This window comes from Leucoraja erinacea, chromosome 19 (assembly GCF_028641065.1).
Source record: "Leucoraja erinacea ecotype New England chromosome 19, Leri_hhj_1, whole genome shotgun sequence".
Classification (NCBI taxonomy): Eukaryota; Metazoa; Chordata; class Chondrichthyes; order Rajiformes; family Rajidae; genus Leucoraja; species Leucoraja erinaceus.
The window spans coordinates 36,465,650-36,483,939 of NC_073395.1; positions in this window are offsets into that span (position 1 = coordinate 36,465,650).

Here is an 18,290-nt window from a genome sequence, read left to right on the forward strand (position 1 = left end):
GTTTGCTCCCCTGGTGCTGGAGGACATGTGCTGGTCATAGTTAGGGAGCAATTACTTCACATGTGAAAGTTGTGTTAGTTGACCAGGGTGTGCAGCTCCTCGATGAATGTCTACCTGGGGTGGGATGTAGACCACTCAATAGGATGGGCAAGTCAAGATGATTGTGATTTACGTTAATCGAAGGGAGGTGGAGCACTGTGCAGGAGGGCTAATGGCCACAGTTCTCCAGTAGTCTCCTCCAGGAGTGGCAATCCCCAGTCAATGGAGTATTTTAGAAGGAACTGTTATGTCCTCATTAGGTACATCATGGCGACCTACACACTAATCCGTATACCTGTGTCAGGGTATGGTTCTTTCAGAAATATATATTTTAATCAGGGGTCTAAATTCTTTACATGTGGTGCTACTCGTCAGTAAACACAGAGCTGTTGTAGCAAGTCATTAAAGTAAATGAAGCTGGGATTTGTTCATTCATGCATTAAATTAGTGCAGGTGGAGCTGGAACGCAAGATGTGAGGGATATTCATGCATCAGCTGGGCTCTCTCACCTGATAATTGGTGAGTATACAGTGGGGACTGGTTAGGAGAAGCATCTCTCAACAGGAAGCTTCTGTATTAAGTATGCACAGATCCTTGCAGATAACTTAAGCGCACATTAAAATTATAAAGTCATAAATTCATAGAGCCATGCAACGTGGAAATAAGCTCTTTGGCCCAACTTGCCCACGCCAACCAACATGCCCCATCTACACTAGTCCCGCCTGCCTCTATTTGTTCCATAACCTTTTGTCTATCCTATCCATTTACCTGTCCAATTGTTTAAAAACTGTTGGGATAGCACCTACCTCAACTACTTCCTCTGACAGCTCGTTCCATATACCTAGCACGCTTTGTGTAAAAAATGTTGCCCCTCAGGTTCCTATTAAAATGTTCCTCCACACCTTAAAACAAAATTGTCTGCTTCATGATTCCATACTTTGGGTGAGGTTATTAAAAATGCATAAGGGATGTGTTCCATTATTAGTTGAAGAATAGATTGCAATGTCTGGGAAATTATGTTAAAACTCCATATGACAATATTCAGGTAATTGATGGATACAGCATGGAATAGGCCCATTGGCTCACCGAGTCCACATTGGCCATCGACCATGCATTACCACTAATCATTAATCTATTTTTTTATTCTCCTCACATTTTCATCAACTCTCCCCAGATTCTATTGATCCCCTACATATTAAGGATAATTTTACAGTAACCCATTAACCTAATGATATGCCTGGTTTTGGGATGGGGGATGAAACTGGAGGCCACCTGGTCATAGAGTGAATGTTCAAGCTCCACACAGATAACACCCGAGGTCAGGATTGAACCTGGGTCTAGAGTGCTGTGAGGCACGACTCTACTAGTAACGCTACTGCACAATAGTTAGGCTATAGCTGGAGTACAGTATACAGTTCTGCTGTACCACATTGCAGGAAAGATGAGATTTCACGAGAGAAGGTGCAAGAGAGATTTAAGAAAATGTTCCCAGGATAGAAAATAGTAGCTCTGCCGATAAACGGAATAAGCTTTGGAACAGAGGAGGTTGAGGCAGATTAATTGAGGCAAATACAATTATGGCAGGCTTACAGAGTAATTAGGAAGGATCTATTTTTCTTAGCAACGGGGTCAAAAATCAACAGATGTAGGCTCAAAACCAGGCTAAAGTGCTTGTGAACAAGCTTAATGGCGTCACTTCCTTGAAAGGAGCCAGAACCAGCACTATATCAGTTATGATGAGTATCTTAGATATCTCAGAGATAGAGCCTTGAGCAGGTTAAGATAGGAAAATGGCAATGAAACCTAAATCAGCGGAATCCTTGCTAAGTTGCCTTGGTGCTACAGTGTGGTAACTTACATATGCTGTTCGTAAACTCAGCCACAATTTGAGCTTTAGGAGGTCATTCGAAGCACCCTGCTACTGGTGAGTGTGAATAAGTTCACTGCCAACATCTTGGCCCACAATCTGTTTTCTAAAATTCTTATTCCCCTTTCTCAGAGTTGCAGGTAAGGCCTATTTTCTGACAACTAGCAGCAACGTACAGGTTGACAATGAAATGCGTGAAACAAACAGTAGGCAATTTTATAAAAGGCTTATTGCAAAATAGAAAATAGCACGCTGATAAACTAATCCAAAAAGCTCTAATAGATGCTAATCAGCTACAAAAATAGCACAGCCTATCCTTTGCGCTTGAGTTCTAATGTCTGTGTTTACAGATTCGCAATGCTGTCAGTGGAAACTGTGAACGTTTTGCCACAAGAGTTATTTAAGTAATTCTGCATGATGTTCAGCTCTTTAATCATTCTCATCTCATACATTATCAGAGAGCTCGCATTTCACATTTGTAAACCTTGCCAAAGACATTGTGAAATCAGAGCAGGACAGGATACAGACCAATTGCATCCTTTTCTTCCACCTCCCTAAGCTTGTTATGGATCTATGTAACATATGCTTACGACTGGAATTTCTATCCTAATGTTTTGATTTATGGTAACATCCAGTCACCAATGAGACTCTTTAATAACTTTTTCTCATTAAATAATGAAAAAAGCCATTAGCTGAAATGAGGGAAGTACCATGCTTCCTTGCATCTGATATATATGTGTATAAATTATACAATACAGCTCTTAACAATCCGTTGCATATAACTTTATAGGGAATGCCTATTAAAATTACTTTCAATGAAATTAAATATCATTACCAAGTGCTGTATCATCCAGTTCCAAAAATGTAATAATGCTCCTGCCATTAGAACTGCATTCCTCGTTGAACTGGAATTGCTCCATTCTATTATAAGGATGTCAGGGAAAATGTTGTAGTGCAGACTGAAGGTGACATTTTAGCTTGCCTGATTCCATTAATATGGAACTACTTTGACTATTTTTATCCATAGAATTGTCCTTATTTAGCTACTGCCATGACCCTTTCTCAGTCTGTGAACAGAAATACTTCAGTTCTGGTTCACAAAAACTGTTACGATATACTGTATGCAGCTCATATGAAATTATTATATTTTTGCCGATATTTACTTGCTCTATTCCAATTAAGAATATTCTTAACATGTGAATTTCAATCTCTTACCGTGCCTGAGATGCGATTGTTTTCCTGATTTACCACCAGGGGCCGCCTCGCCAACAGTCTGTTTTTTTCGTCTCTTTTTTGTTATTTTTAATGTGTTTTAAAAGTATGTGTTAATGTTCTCTGGTTTGTTTTATGTGGGGGGGTGGGGTAGGGGATCAGAAAAACATTTTTTCAATCTCTTACCTTGCCGCAGATGCGATTATTTTCCGGATCGTATCTCTGGTCGCTCTGCGGCCTAACATCATGGAGCTGGTGCTCGGGACTGACTTTGAGCCCCACCGCGGGGACGTGGAATTACCATCTGAGCCAATCCCTTGCCTGCAGATTTCACCTCACATTCTCGGGTAGAGACTGATGTCGGGAAGCTCCAAACAACACAGAAGGTTTTGACCAGCCCCGACCCAGGGTCAGATCGCCCGGTGCGGGGGAGCTGAGATCCTCCCGAAGCAGGTGCTTGACCGCCCCGATGCGAGGGCCCAAACGTCACCGGCTACGGGAGCCAAGATCGCCTCCGACCGCGGGAGAACAAAGAAGGGAAGAGATTGAACTTTTTTTCGCCTTCCATCACAGTGAGGAATGTGGAGGAGTCGCTGTGGTGGATGTTTATGTTGAAATGTATTTTGTATGTTCTGTTGCTTTTTATTGGTATGACTATATGGCAAATGAAATTCATCGTATGTTGCAAATCATACTTGGCTAATAAATGATGATGATGATTATGAAATGTTTTCGGGGACATACTACTCTAATACCTCTTCCTGGATTTAAATGGCATTGATAGATGGTACTAAACCCCTATATCAGGATGGTTAATTTTAATTGTAAAATATATCTGTACTTGCGGAGTTGCCAAGCCATGGCTTTGGACAGGAAATCTTCATAAGATCTTTTTCCATAGCTATTTTCACAAAGAATATCCGATTAGCGGCACAGCGGTAGAGTTGCAGCCTTACTGCGCTTGAAGCGCCAGAGGCCTGGGTTCGATCCTGACTACCCGATATCTGACTACCTGTCTGTACGAAGTTTGTACATTCTCTCTGTGACTGCGTGGGTTTTCTCCGTGTTCTTCAGTTTCCTTCCACACTCCAAAGACATACAGGTTTGTAGGTTAATTGGTTTGGTATAAGTGTAAATTGTTCCTAGTGTGTGTTGGTTAGTGTTAGTGTGCGGGGATCGCTGGTCGGTGCGGATCTGGTGGGCCGAAGGGCATGTTTCCATGCTGTATCTCTAAACTAAACTAAACTAAACTAAACTAAACTAAAATCCTCAAACTAAACTAAACTAAAATCCTCATTGTTAAACAGTTGGTGATGGTGAAATTCTACCATTTCTTCTGCTGTAGCATATTGAATGTTATAGAAGTTGGAAGGTTTTCTCTCTTCCTCATATCTTCCAGTGGATATTCCTAATGGACACATCCTCTGAAATAGACAATGTCCTTTTAATAGTTAGATTAAACCAGTATGAAGTTTGATCTGTATTTTATGAGGAGTTACGGTGAGGGATTAAGTGAAGAACCCAGCAGGTACTGCGCATGCGGCATACTTCGAAGCAGCGGTGTGAAATCACAGAATAGACACAATATTTGAAGTAAGATAGTAAAGATCACGAGACATCAGTTTATTAGTTTGATCTATATAATGAGGGTGGGAGCGGCGGGCACTTAATCCCTCACCGTAACTCCTCATAAAATACAGATCAAACTTCATACTGGTAAGTACTCGTTTAATCTAACTATTTTACTTCGGAGTCACGTGAGTGATTCCGTGAAGACTTCAAAGGTCTGTGATTTCAAACCGTGTAACAGTTTTTATTTCACTCACTGCCGAAGTTTATGAGGGAGGAAGTGTTATCGTAATCAACCAGTGGATCTGCTTTCAAAAGAAACAGAAAGGTATTTGTTAACAATAACAACATAAAAGAGCTCCTCTGAGCTTAAATTAATATTGCAGTTTGTAATATTCTCCTGCAATTAAATCAGGTTTATCAACGGTTTATAATAAAAACAAAATGTTCTGAACGCCGTTCCCTTGACCATTCTGCTGTATTGAAAATGTGGTCAACCGGGATGTCCATTCGTTCAGCCGCTGATACCAATGCTGCCCTAGTGGAATGGGATTAAATGTATTATTATCTATTCCGGCAGCTTTCGGTACCTGTTTGAGCCACCTTGGAGTGGTTTGGCTCGTACCCCGTCTTGGGTTACTGTGGTTGACCCATAGGCTTTCCTCTCCCTCTAAGATTGTGGGTTGTGTCTATATATAGTAGTAGATGGGTCACCACACTCAACCTGGACTCTGGTGGGTAGGCCCGGAATCCCACCAGTGAATTGGGCGTTCCTGGTCCATATAGCCATATAACGACTACAGCACGGAAAACAAAGGCGATCTCGACCCTACTAGTTCGTGCCGAACTCATAATCTCGCCTAGTCCCATATACCTGCGAGTTAGATTTTACCAGACCTAAATATGAACGTGATGCGTCTGGGGTAATCACCATGTTATCCAGTCTGGTTTATGGAGTGACCGGACTCTGTGAGCATGTACGAGAGCCATAAGCATGAGCGTTTTTTAAAAACATAGATTAAGCAAGCTGAGGGATCTGGCTGGTGCCATCTCTGAGACATGTCAATGTCACACCAATATCCCATACATGGGTATATACCTGGGTGTTTGGGGCTTATATTATAGTTGCCCTTAATAAGTTTACCTTCAGTGGATGGGATCCCATGCTCTGCTGACATGCTGTTTTAGATAAGCAGATAAGGCGCTCCATGCTGTATTTACGGCACTGTAACTCACCTTTTAGTCATGGTGTAGATGTTCCAGGAACTCCAATACGTCAGTGGTTGAATAGTTCGTTGTCCCTGCGTCGTGGCAGTATTTTACCCATGTTAGCTTTTAGTGACTGTTCGCAGGGATGCCGACATGGTGGTAATGGTTCCTTTGGATAATCCCAGTCCCTGGTAAGGTCTATTCAAACCCTGCACCCAGGAGTTTGATGTTTCCCTGGCATGGGTGGCTTGTGCCTGATACTGGGTTGAGTCAGCAACCATGGTCCACTAGGGAAATCCATAGGTGACTCGCCCACCGTGTCGTGATGAACTGGGAACCATGGCTGTGTAGGCCGGTCGGGCACGTTCAATATCTCGGAGACAGATCCCATCTGTATTGCGAAGTGCCCGTCTGATGAGGCAGAAGGGAGGAAGGCAAAGCAGAAATTCCCCCTTCCAGCGTATAGGCATCTATCGCTGCTGCCTCTAATCTGGTTCCTAAGTCACATACATGGGTTACTGGTGATTCCGTCTTGTGCAACCAAATTGATATCTGGCTTTCAAACTGCTTAATAAATTTAGCAGATATTTTGGGTTTGACATCTATTCAATGTAATCATAGATTTTACCCCGTGACATGGTGTCTCCCACTGTGTTCTAGCTTCCTAGGACATAGGCAGCTGATAGTTAAAATGTCTTTTGACACACCATTGCCAGATTTGTTTGACCAATTTGTTGCACAATAATGATTATTATGCTCCCCATATGGTTGATATAAGCCACCACCATAGTATTATCAATCCGTAACCACATATGTACGTGCTGCATTTGAAATGCATATGCTTTTTAGCCCAATAGGCGATCACCAATCCCAAGTAGTTGATGCCCGGTATGTGTAGTAACGATGTTTGTGAATTGGTCCATCTGTTACCTGTGCTGGATATGGAGTTTAGTTGCTCCCCAGCCTAAAGTACTGGCATCGGTTTTTAATAACCAGGTTGGGATTGGTGATGATAATAGGGCTGAAAACTATGCCAAATATATGTCTGCCCACCACCTTAATTGTGATATAGCTTCAGTGGGTACATTCATGATTTGATTATAGTGACCCAAGTACCTTGGCAAAGTAACAGTCATATGGACGGAATTATTATTGAAGCCCAGATAATCCTTGGTAGTTAACGCTTCAATTCTGGTTTATCTGGGCGTGGGATAAACCTCAGCTTTAGGGAGCTGTTTCGTAGCTAGAACTGCTGCCACAGCTAATTCCTTTGTTTCCCCTAATATGAGGATATCATCCAATATATGCCATGATTATGCTTGTTTTCTTAATATTTTCATGGCCATTTATAATAGTTTAGGGCTGAGGTTAGACCATAGGGAATGCTATATGCTCCCATGGTTGCCCTAACCGGGATATCCATTATCCAGGTAAAAATTTTTTTTTTTTTTTTTTTATTTATTTATTTATTTATTTTTTTTTTTTTTTAGGTATCTATAATGATCCTAGTGTATGGGTATAAGATAGTTAGCATCTTCCATATCAATGCTCCCCATAGGTATCCTAGGGAGATCAGATGTCTGGCAGTGACAAGAACCCATCTCCATCTTAAAGTGTATATACTCAACAGATTTATTTAGTGATATTAGATCAATGATGATGCTACATTCACCATCTTTTGTAGTTTTGGTGAATATATTCGATACAAATTCCAATGGCTCATGTTTACTCCCATGATCCGTTTAGTAATGAGCCTTTCTAGTTCAGCTTGACCTTCTCACTTCTCTTTTCTTAGAGGGAGAAAATGCCCTTTGGGCGCATTGCTGAACTGGCGGTAATATGCCCAATTTGAATTCGTTTTTATCCTCTAAGACTGTTGAGTATATTTTAGTTATTTGTGACAGCATCCCATGCTTTATCCACAAGTGTAAATGCCCCCCCACGCAGTTAGTAGAACACCCTTGTTTAGTGTAAACGGGAGGAACCAGACTACCTACCTCCATGTTTGTTGTTTTTTCATGAAGGCGTAGTTTGCTGGTATGCTGGTGCTGTCGGTGGGGCGGCGCATCTTCCCACGGCTCCGCTCTGGGCCCCGTCTAAAAAGAACTTTGGGGGTAAAGTGAAGCGGTCGCCAGGCTTTCACCAGTCCTTGTTTGATTCACTGGTGGATGCCGAGGGGTGCTGCCAGCTGGGTGTTGGATGCGATGTCCTGCTCGTTCCATGGCCTGCCTTCATGAGGCGCACAGGTTTATCTGCCTCTCTTCCCGCAGCAGCGGTTTGCATAGCCCCATATATTTGGGGTTGCGGGCAGGTCTATATGCACCATTGTTCAGTCGAGTATCCCAAATTTGGGAACATCTTAGGCGTCAGCACCCTGGTAGTGCAATGGGATAGTCTCATCCTGGGAGAGTATAATCCGTGGAAAAGGCGAGCAAAGGCGGTAACATCTTGACCCTTCTGTAGAATTCGCTGCTTGTCTGCGAGTCTGCTGACCCAGCTGCCTGCGGATTTGCCTCTGGAAAGGCCTGCTCCTGCAGGACTTTTGTTGGGAAGATGGTCGCGTGGAGGAGCCATGTAGTGGCCCACGACACCCAGTAGCTCTTCCTGATCCTGCTCCCCTGGCATACTGCTGTTCTCGTCCGCCTGCCCAGCGTTTAAGCCAGCCCAGCCCTGGCCTCCTTAGCTAGCCTCAAAAGAGGGAGCAAAAGGGTGTGCTAAATTGGAGGAGGCATAGCTCAAACTCCGCTGTTGCATCAATCCCTTGACAAGGGAGATGGCTAGTGCAATAGCACTGGGGTAGGAGTCAGCTCCCTTGGCATTCAGCCAGTGCCCCTTTTCTCCTGGAGGTGAACTCCATGACCTCCTCTGGCTTGGGGAGACAGACATACTTATTTTTGCCTTCTCCAACCTGTTCCAGTTTTGGAGGAAGTTGGCTCCTGTAGAACCTGTAAATTGGGAAGATTTTCCCCTTACCTGCATGTAGAGGCTGCCTGCCGTTTTCCAGGCGGCGTTGTGGCGGTTCCCGGGCGGTGATACTCCTAGTCAGGAGTCTGCAGGGCTGCCGGTCGGGTTTTTAAATTCCCCGCCGGTCCGCTGCTGTTACCAAACAGCTGTTCAGCGGACCGGTATAGCGCAGCTCCTTGCAGCGGTCCGCAGCGTTTGCGGTCCGGGTAGCGCTTTTTCCCCGTCCACTGTCGGCTCCACGCTGGAGTCGAAACGGGGGCCGCTCACCATGCCTCTCTACTTTGCTCCCCCTGGAGCAAAAACCACAAGGCCCGATTAAGGTAAGTACTTACCTCTCGTTCCTTGGATGCGGGAGCTAGCCCGACTCCCGCTGGCCGCGTTGCACAGCTGTGCGATAATGCCGCATGCGCAGTACCTGCTGGGTTCTTCACGGAATCACTCACGTGACTCCGAAGTAAAATCAATATCAAACAATCTCAGGAGCAGTAGCATTAAGATTAGGGAGTTGGAAAAATATAAATCTTTATTTCCGGTCTAACGAGCTTTGGGTTAAACCAGTTTGGATCTAAATCTAGGATATTTCATTACTGCCTTTATTACTCAACAACGACTTCAGCTTGAAGTCCTTTCTCGGTTGATGATGTGATCATTGATTCTGCAAATATTTCCACTTCCAATGCAGTTAATGTAGCCTGCAAATTCTTCTGTTCAAACATCATTTGTTTAAGGATGTCAAAGCAATAAATGGTGAGAAACTGGATTCATTAGCACTCATTCCTAGGACTGGAATTTCTTTTAGAACTCCAAAATGATGCTATTGTGTTGTGAACCTCCATGAGAAGTATACAGACTAAGAAATTTAAGTTTCTTAAGTTTCTAAAATGTAAGTTTCTTCAATTAAACTTAAAATTAAATTAAACGGCGGCACGGTGGCGCAGTAGTAGAGTTGCTGCCTTACAGCGCTTGCAGCGCCGGAGACCCGGGTTCGAGCCCGACTGCGGGTGCGGTCTGTACAGAGTTTGTATGTTCTCCCCGTGACCTGCGTGGGTTTTCTCCGAGATCATCGGTTTCCTCCCACACTCCAAAGATGTACAGGTTTGTAAGTTAATTGGCTTGATATAAGTGTAAATTGTCCCTCGTGTGTAGGTAAGATAGTGTCAATGTGTGGGGATCACTGGTCGGTGCGGACTCGGTGGGACGAAGGGCCTGTTTCTGCGCTGTATCTCTAAACTAAAAAAACTAAATTAATTATGCTGATCTGGTACACTTTTTTTGTTAGGTTGGCTTCAGCTTGTAGACATCTATGTGGAGTATTACAGCAAGTGTTGCGAGATTAGTTGTTGACTTCATTACTTCTGCCAAACAAGATGCTCCTAGATGCAAGTACATCAGCACCTTGGAATACAGCATGACAAAAAGACGCTACAAATGTCATGAACATTGATGGCTTTCAAGAAACTGTGGCAATTAATTCATTTGGACATGCATCCTAACATCGTGGTCTGTAGATAATTTCCATCTCCTGGCAGTTTGCTTTCCACTGTTGCTTGTCGGACGTCACTGAGGCGCTCCATTTCAAAGGGCGTGGTTACAATTTATAGTTTTTAAACAAGGAATCATCAGATAGAGAAATTGGAGAGCTTACTAGCATCACGGCCTCTACTTTGAGGAGGATGTCAGTGACTGTGTGCATATGTCTTTTTGCCTCACATGCTAATTGTGCCTGCAACAATGTGAAAGGCATTTCAGCCCCTCAACCATACAGTTGGTGTGTGATATTAAACAGGGAAGCATCCAGGTTAACGCCATGTATCCTAGAAACAGACTCGAGTGGCTGCGCTTTATAACAAACTGTAACGTGATCTGCATGTAAGCCTCAATGATAAACAAAAGGAAGGCTCCTGGGCAACAAAGCCGATGCTATGGCCAATAAACATGTGCCCTGCTCATATATACACGTGGGTACCATGGACACAATGAATGCTATTATATCAAATAAAAGGTAATAGCGCAGACCATTGACATATTGTAGGAGTGCTCCTGCTGCCTGCTTTAGGCTGGAGGAACCTTGGGCATTTGGAGATGCAAACATTGGGAATAGTGGTGTTCTTTAGTTTTAGCTTTGATATACAGTGCAGAAACAGGCCCTTTGACCCTGTGTCCCCGCACGTTATACAGTACCTAACAGTGGTCCCCACACGTTAATACTAGGGAGAAAATAAATATTTATACCGAGCAAATTAACTTAAAAACCTCTACGTCTTTGGAGTGTGGGAGGGTCAAACGAAGAAAACCAAGGCAGGTCATGGGGAGAATGTACAAACTCAATATAGACAGCACCTGTAGTCAGGATCGAACCCGGGTCTCCGACGCTGTAAGGCAGCAACTCTAGCGCTGCGCCACCGTGCCACTGTGTTCTGTTGCACAATTCACAACATCACCAGAAGGGACATCCCTGTCTGTGACATCAGGCATCTGCTGACACGTTATACAGTCCCTACGTCCACAAGGTGTGAAGCGAGTTGGCTATTTATTCCCACTGGAAAGGATGCGATTCCAACTCTACATTAGGCCTATACCATCTCCATGTTCTTGGAAGCATAATGCAGGCTTTCTGGCAGGCTCCACATTGCACCACTGAGTTACTGTAGCTGGCTCTATACCCAGCCCCACCAAAGTACTCATCAGAGTCCACTCTTTGACCTCATCTGCAGGGAACTGGCACTAAAACATTCTTTCTCTCTGGCTGCAGTCAATTCATGCACAGATGTAGGAGTGGTTGGAACCATTAGCTGTGTTGTTTTCGGAGCTGGTGGTTATGAGTATGAAATTCAGCAATGATGGGTCTTCATTATCATAGTCTTCCTCGTTTACCGTTAGTCGTCTTCCATTACCTGGTCCGGTTGTGATTGTTGGGTAACACATACCAAAGGTCATAGGTTTGGTTCCAATCTTTACTGATGTTAGCTGATTGAGGGGAAGGGGAAAACATTCTGTCAAATTTGTTGCCGAAGTCACAAATACAAGAGTTGATTCCATAGGGTTGGGAGATCCAAGAAAAGCTCAGTGGCTTGGGCACAGGAAAGATAAAAAGTAGATTCAAATCAATATCAGTTTCCATTGAGCTCCTTGTTTTAAGTGAATCCTTCAAGTGATGTCCATATGGAAAGTGAAGGCACAAATTTCAATAGACAATCTTCTTCTTCTTCTTCTTAGGCCCCCTTCGGTCATGGCTGACCATGGGTGTCTCCGTGGTGCTATTCCCTATATGGAGGACGCCTGTGCGTGACTTTGTTTAACGTGGGGAGACTGGTGCACAGACAGCCACCCCACGGTCCTTGACAGATCTGGTTCAGGATCCAGTGGCATGGAGTCCAAGACGACCGGAGACCCTTTTCTGCTGCAGCTTTCATCCGCCTTCCCACAAAGGTTAGCCATCGTCATCCACCTGTTCCACAGTTGAGGTCTTGGTTGGATTGCTCTTTGTCAGAGACCTCCCCATCGACCTTACCACCATGGGTGGCCCTACCAGCAGCATAGCTCCAGACGGCATAGCTCTCAGGATCTCAGGTCCACACAAGCTTCTCCATCATGCCAAGGTGACAATCCGCGGAGAATACACAGAGACAATAGACAATAGGTGCAAGAGTAGGCTTCTTCTTCTTGCACATGGCGTGCACAACCTAAAGTTGTGGGACAACTTACTTGATTGCGCACACTGGGTTGGACCATGTGAAGGTTGCAATCTTCCACCCCGGAGTAGGCCGTTCAGCCCTTCAAGCCAACACTGCCATTCGATGTGATCATGGCTGATCATTCACAATCAGTACCTCGTTCCTGCCTTCTCCCCATATCCCTTGACCATATCCCATATCCATATCCCTATGCTTTAAGAGCTCTATCTCACTCTCTCTTGAAAGCCATCCACAGAACCGGCCTCCACCGCCCTCTGTGGCAGAGAATTCCACAGACTCGCAACTCTCTGTGTGAGAACGTTTTTCCTCATCTCCGTTCTAAATGGCCTACCTGGTTTACTGACATCTGATGTGTCTTTGTCATGTACACATTCAATAAACTGTTACTGATCTGGAGATCAGAATAATTAAAAATAATTGGAAGTCTATTGCTGTCAGCTTTTGCTTCATGAGGGATATGTCCATGCTGAGCAATCCGATGAGGATCCCTTTGTTCTGGTTGCATTTGTATTCAATGAGGGAAAGAATAAATTATCAGAAGCACTCCTAATTATTTCCTTCAGCCAGCCCACAGTTTATAACCAATGAGAGTTGTCGGCCTGAGATATTTATTATGGTATCAAACAAATAAAATCGTTATGACACCTTTTCACCCCGGGTTCACTTATAGTGATCTTTTGCTAGTCAGGGGACCTTCTTCTTTATTTTTAATCTCTGCAATGCAAAAGAAATAATCACTCGGTTGAAGTTATAATAAAATATTAAATACCGCTTTCCACTGAGCTCCAAGTGTGTATACTAATACCTGACTGAAACAAGGCTGTCAATGCTGTTCGGTTTTAGAGTATGGGAATGAGCTATCACAGTGCTGAGAAATTCAACACCACTGAATAAAACCAACAATATGCTGCAGCAGAATATTCACTTTCAATTGTGTCGGAAGGAACTGCAGGTGCTGGTTTAAACCGAAGATAGACTCAAAAAGCTGGAGTAACTCAGCGGGCCAGGGAGCATCTCTGGAGGAAAGGAATTGGTGACGTTTTGGGTCGAGACCCTTCTTCAGACTTTCTTCAGCACTTTCAATTGCTCATTACTATAGGGAAAGGTCACCTCCTACATTCCAGTTCATTTTTTGTGGATGTGGGCATTGCTGGTGAGTATTTATTGAAATCTCTGTCCATAATAATTGTGTGATTATCTGCAGCAGGAGCATTGCAGTGGTTCAAGGTGGATCAGTACCATCTACTCCTGGGAAATGGAGGATGAGCAATAAGTGTGGATTTACCAGCAACTTCTAGACCGTGCAAAGTGAATAAATAAAATAAAGAGCTGCAGGATATCCAGCCTGTGAACCGGTTTACAGTGGTGGCAGATCTACTTTAGGAAAACGTGGTATGACAACATACAAGGGAAAAGAAGTGGAGTATGGAATAGCGGACAGAGGCAACTGAAAGGATTGCAAATCAATATAATTTAATTACCTGACATATGTCTAAGGTATATGAAAATCAATTGTGATCTTTAGGCTACTAAGAAATGAACAAAGGAAGATGTTATATTTGTCAATGCACTCTCTCCCTCCTGAGAGATGCCCCAGTTACATACGTCTAGAGGGCTTTGGCATAATTTCACACAGAGAAGCCTGAGCAATCCCCAGATGTGTGCAAGATATTACAACAAAAGTTGCACAGTATATCAACAAAGAGAACTGGGACAGATATGTTTCCCACTACTTGTCCAGCCAACATCTTTCAGATTTGTGGCGGTACAAAGGCGTAACGATAGAGTTGCTGCCTTACAGAGCAGAGACCCGAGTTTGAACCAGACTATGGGTGCTATCTATACGGAGTTTGTATATTCTTCCCGTGACTTGCGTGGGTTTTCTCCGGGAACTTTGGTTTCCTCCCATGCTCCAAGACGTAGGTTAATTGACTTGATAAAATTGTAAATTGTCCTTAGCGTGTGTAGGATAGTGTTGGTGTGCGGGGATCGCTGGTCGGGCGCATACTCGATGGGCCGAAGGGCCTGTTTCTGCTAAACTAAACAAAACTAAAGTTGTAACGTTACTGTGCGTTGACCAGAAAGAAGCTCTGCTGGAAGTAGATACCGCTGTACCTCATGTTCTTCAAACATTGATTCTCCTTGGCCCAGTATATCAGGTAGGTTACTTTACCACAGATCGCTGACCTGGTTTAGAAACTTGCATCACTGGGTTTGTTGTTATCTTGGGCCCATAGAAACTGATTATTTAGATTTTTTTTTTTTTTTTCAAAATCAGTTTGGTCCCCCCTTATGAGCTTCTGAGCTATTTGTTGCTGGATACTATTAACTTCTCTGTCCCCTGGCCCAGCATCAGGCCTTGCAAATTTGTATGTCCTACTTATCAATGTAACATTATCTTTGACCTTCTTCGTTAACCACAGACTGTTCTCTTCCTCATAGATTCCCTCTTTCTAACTGATATAAATATCTGCTGAGCATGAGGTGGACTGGCTGTTTGAATATCTGACATTGTTCATCTACTGACCTGTTTCTTACCTCAATGTTTCAGTCCAGACCAATTCATCTTCATACTATTACTATTGTTGTGATGTGAGTTGACGACTGTGGTTTTGGTTCTGTGGCGTATATCCTCAACCTAAATATGGAATTCTATCATATTGTGGCCACTACCTCCCAGAGGTTCTTTAATCATTTTATGGTTTAATGATACTTTATTGTCACGTGTACCTAAATACAGTGACATTAATTATTTTTCATGTACACAAAGAGTGGTCACCTCTGTGGTACCATCTTGTACCTCTCAAGTATGAAGTTCCTAACAAAAATATATTGATCTTATATATACAGGTATAAGGCTCGTTTTCCTGGCAGCGGCAGTGGGCCAATGCCATAAGGGTCGGCCTTTTTGGTTCTGTTGCCTTCCACCGCTGCTCCACTATTGAAGAGTCACTTTTTGGGTCCCTAATGTCTACTGCCACCCAGCCCTTCTTTCCCCTGCTTTCCATGCTTTGAATCCAGACCGATTCTATATTACCATACTGCCTCTATATTAAAACCGCTCTGATACATCTCTTGACTAATAAGTCTACCTCCACCATTTTCTCCTTTGGCCATTTCTTTTGGCGCTTTGTATAACCTGGAATATTGAGCATCTCACCTTCGTCACCCCGCAACCTCAAATCCCTAATAGCTATTGGTCTTAGTCCAACGTTGCAACCTGCGCTGTTGACTAATCTATCTTATTGCAAATGCTACGTGCATTGTAACAAAGATAGACACAAAAAGCTGGATTAACTCAACGGGACAGGCAGCATCTCTGGAGAGAAGGAATGGGTGACGTTTTGGGTCAAGACCCTTCTTCAGACTTTTTTTAAATGCCCTTACTTAATTTAGTTTGGTAATTAAAGGAGGAAAGTTTGCTTGAAATAGAGAAGTGTATTTTCTAGTTACGTGCACTCCAAGATACTTACATTTTTCCGTAGCAATTCTGAAAGGAAATTTTAGGAGATGTGTTGGCTCTTGAGGTTTTATTGACATAATTTCACTTTAGTTCCAATTTATTCTATATCCTGAAAAGGAACCAAATTCCTCTATAAGATTTAGTATACTTGGAATGCTAGCTTTGGAATTGGTGATATAGATTAATACATCATCTGCATATAATGATATTTTATTATTGGAATATTTAGTGTTATAGCCGTGAATATTCGGATGTACTCTTATACTTTCCATCAAGGGTTCAATCGCGAGGGCAAATAACAGGGGTGATAATGCACATCCCTGTCTATTGCCCCTGGATAGCTGAAATTTAGGTGAGAGTACATGATTAGTCAGTATTCTGGCAGTCGGCTTGTCATATAGCAATTTTATCCATGAGATAAAAATTTCTCCCAACTGGAATGTTTGCAATATTGTAAAAAGATATTTTCACTCTACTTGATCAAATGCTTTTTCTGCGTCTATTGAAATAATTGATAAGTCTTCTTTTATCGTTCTATGCGAGTACATTATATTCATTCAGACTTCAATGAACAATGAACAATGGGTTACTCAGAAATTTGTGGCTATAATTACACCGTTCAGGATCTGGTGGTAAGGCCAACATTCATTGGCCAACCCTATTTGCTCGAGAAGTGCTGTTCGCCACCTTCTTGAGCCACTGCTGTCCTTCTTGTGAAGGTACTCCCAGCGTGCAGAATTCCAGTGACGATGAAGGAAAGGTAATGCATTTCCAAGTAATAATGATGTGCAACGAAGGACAGAGCATGCAAAGGGTGAAAGGAATGAACTTTCAATTGGACAATTGGAACAAATCAATTGAAATATTTTATCATGGATGGTGTTAAAATGAATGAGAATTGTTCAAACTCTGCTCTTGCAAACAAGTGGAAAGTATTGTGTAGGAAGGAGCTGCAGATGCTGGTTTAAACTGAAGATAGAAGAGTAACTCAACGGATCAGGCAGCACTTCTGAAGAAAAGGAATAGATGACGTTTCAAGTCGAGACCCTTCTTCAAACTGTCTAGGTCTTGACCCAAAGAAGGGTCTTGACCCAAAACGTCACCTATTCCTTTTCTCCAGAGATGCTGCATGACCCAGCATTTTACTTTCAAATGGAAAGTTTTGCACCATACTCCTGATTTATGTCTTATAAATGATGAGCTTATGGGTGTCAGGAATCACTTTCCAGAACATAAGTAGCTGTTGATCTATTCTTGTAGCCACAGTATTGATAAAGCTAGCCCTGTTGACTTTCTGGTCAATAATGAACCTAGGCAGGGAAACTTAGCATTGCTAATGCCAATGAATGGTCAGACTCACTCTTGTCTAAGCTGGTAATTTTCTAGCATTTTTGAAGCCCTGAATGTTGACAGCACATATGTTAAACTGAATAGGGGGGAAGGGCTTTAAAAACAGGATGTTTAATAAATCAAGAGAAAATATTGAATCACTGCTATTAACGAAGGGGGACAAGGACGTTGTTAAACTCAAACATAGGCATAGAGTTGGATCAACTGCTTGGTGGGGTGAATAGGCAAGACTGCTCAGTGTTAGCGTGGATGAGTTGGGTCGAATGGTCTGTTTCCACACTATGATTCTACAATTCTTTGAAGTGAGAGAGCAGGAGCACAGGATCGTGAGGAGGAAATAGACAAGCTAAGTGTGACAGGCTGGCAAAGACAATTTGAAAAAAAGATGTTGCAAAGAACAAGCGCAGCTGTGGTATGAATATTGATTTATCTAACTTCAAGTAACCCCTGTGTTCCTTCTCTCTCCATCCCTCCCCCACCCAAGCCGCACCAGCTTCTCGTTCTCACCTAGCAAACAGCTAACAATGGTTCATTGTTCATTGTTCAATGTAGATCTTACAAAGAGAACAATGGAGAGAAGCCTTGACAGAAGTTATAATGTTTAGCAGAATTAATGAGATATCTTAACTTTTCTTCTAAGATAGACACAAAATGCTACTGTCTGAAGAAGGGTCTCAACCCGAAACACCAGCCATTACTATTCTCCAGAGATGCTGCCTGTACCGCTGAGTTACTCCAGCATTTTGTGTCTACCTTCGATTTAAGCCAACATCTGCAGTTCTTTCCTATGCATGCTTCTCTTCTAGTTTTGTATCATTGTCCTAACCTGACTAGTGATATGTAAATCCCAAGCTTTGCTCTAAATGTTTGCATAGCAATTTAGCAAATGCCGAGTCAAAAATATTAGAAAAAAGATTAGTAT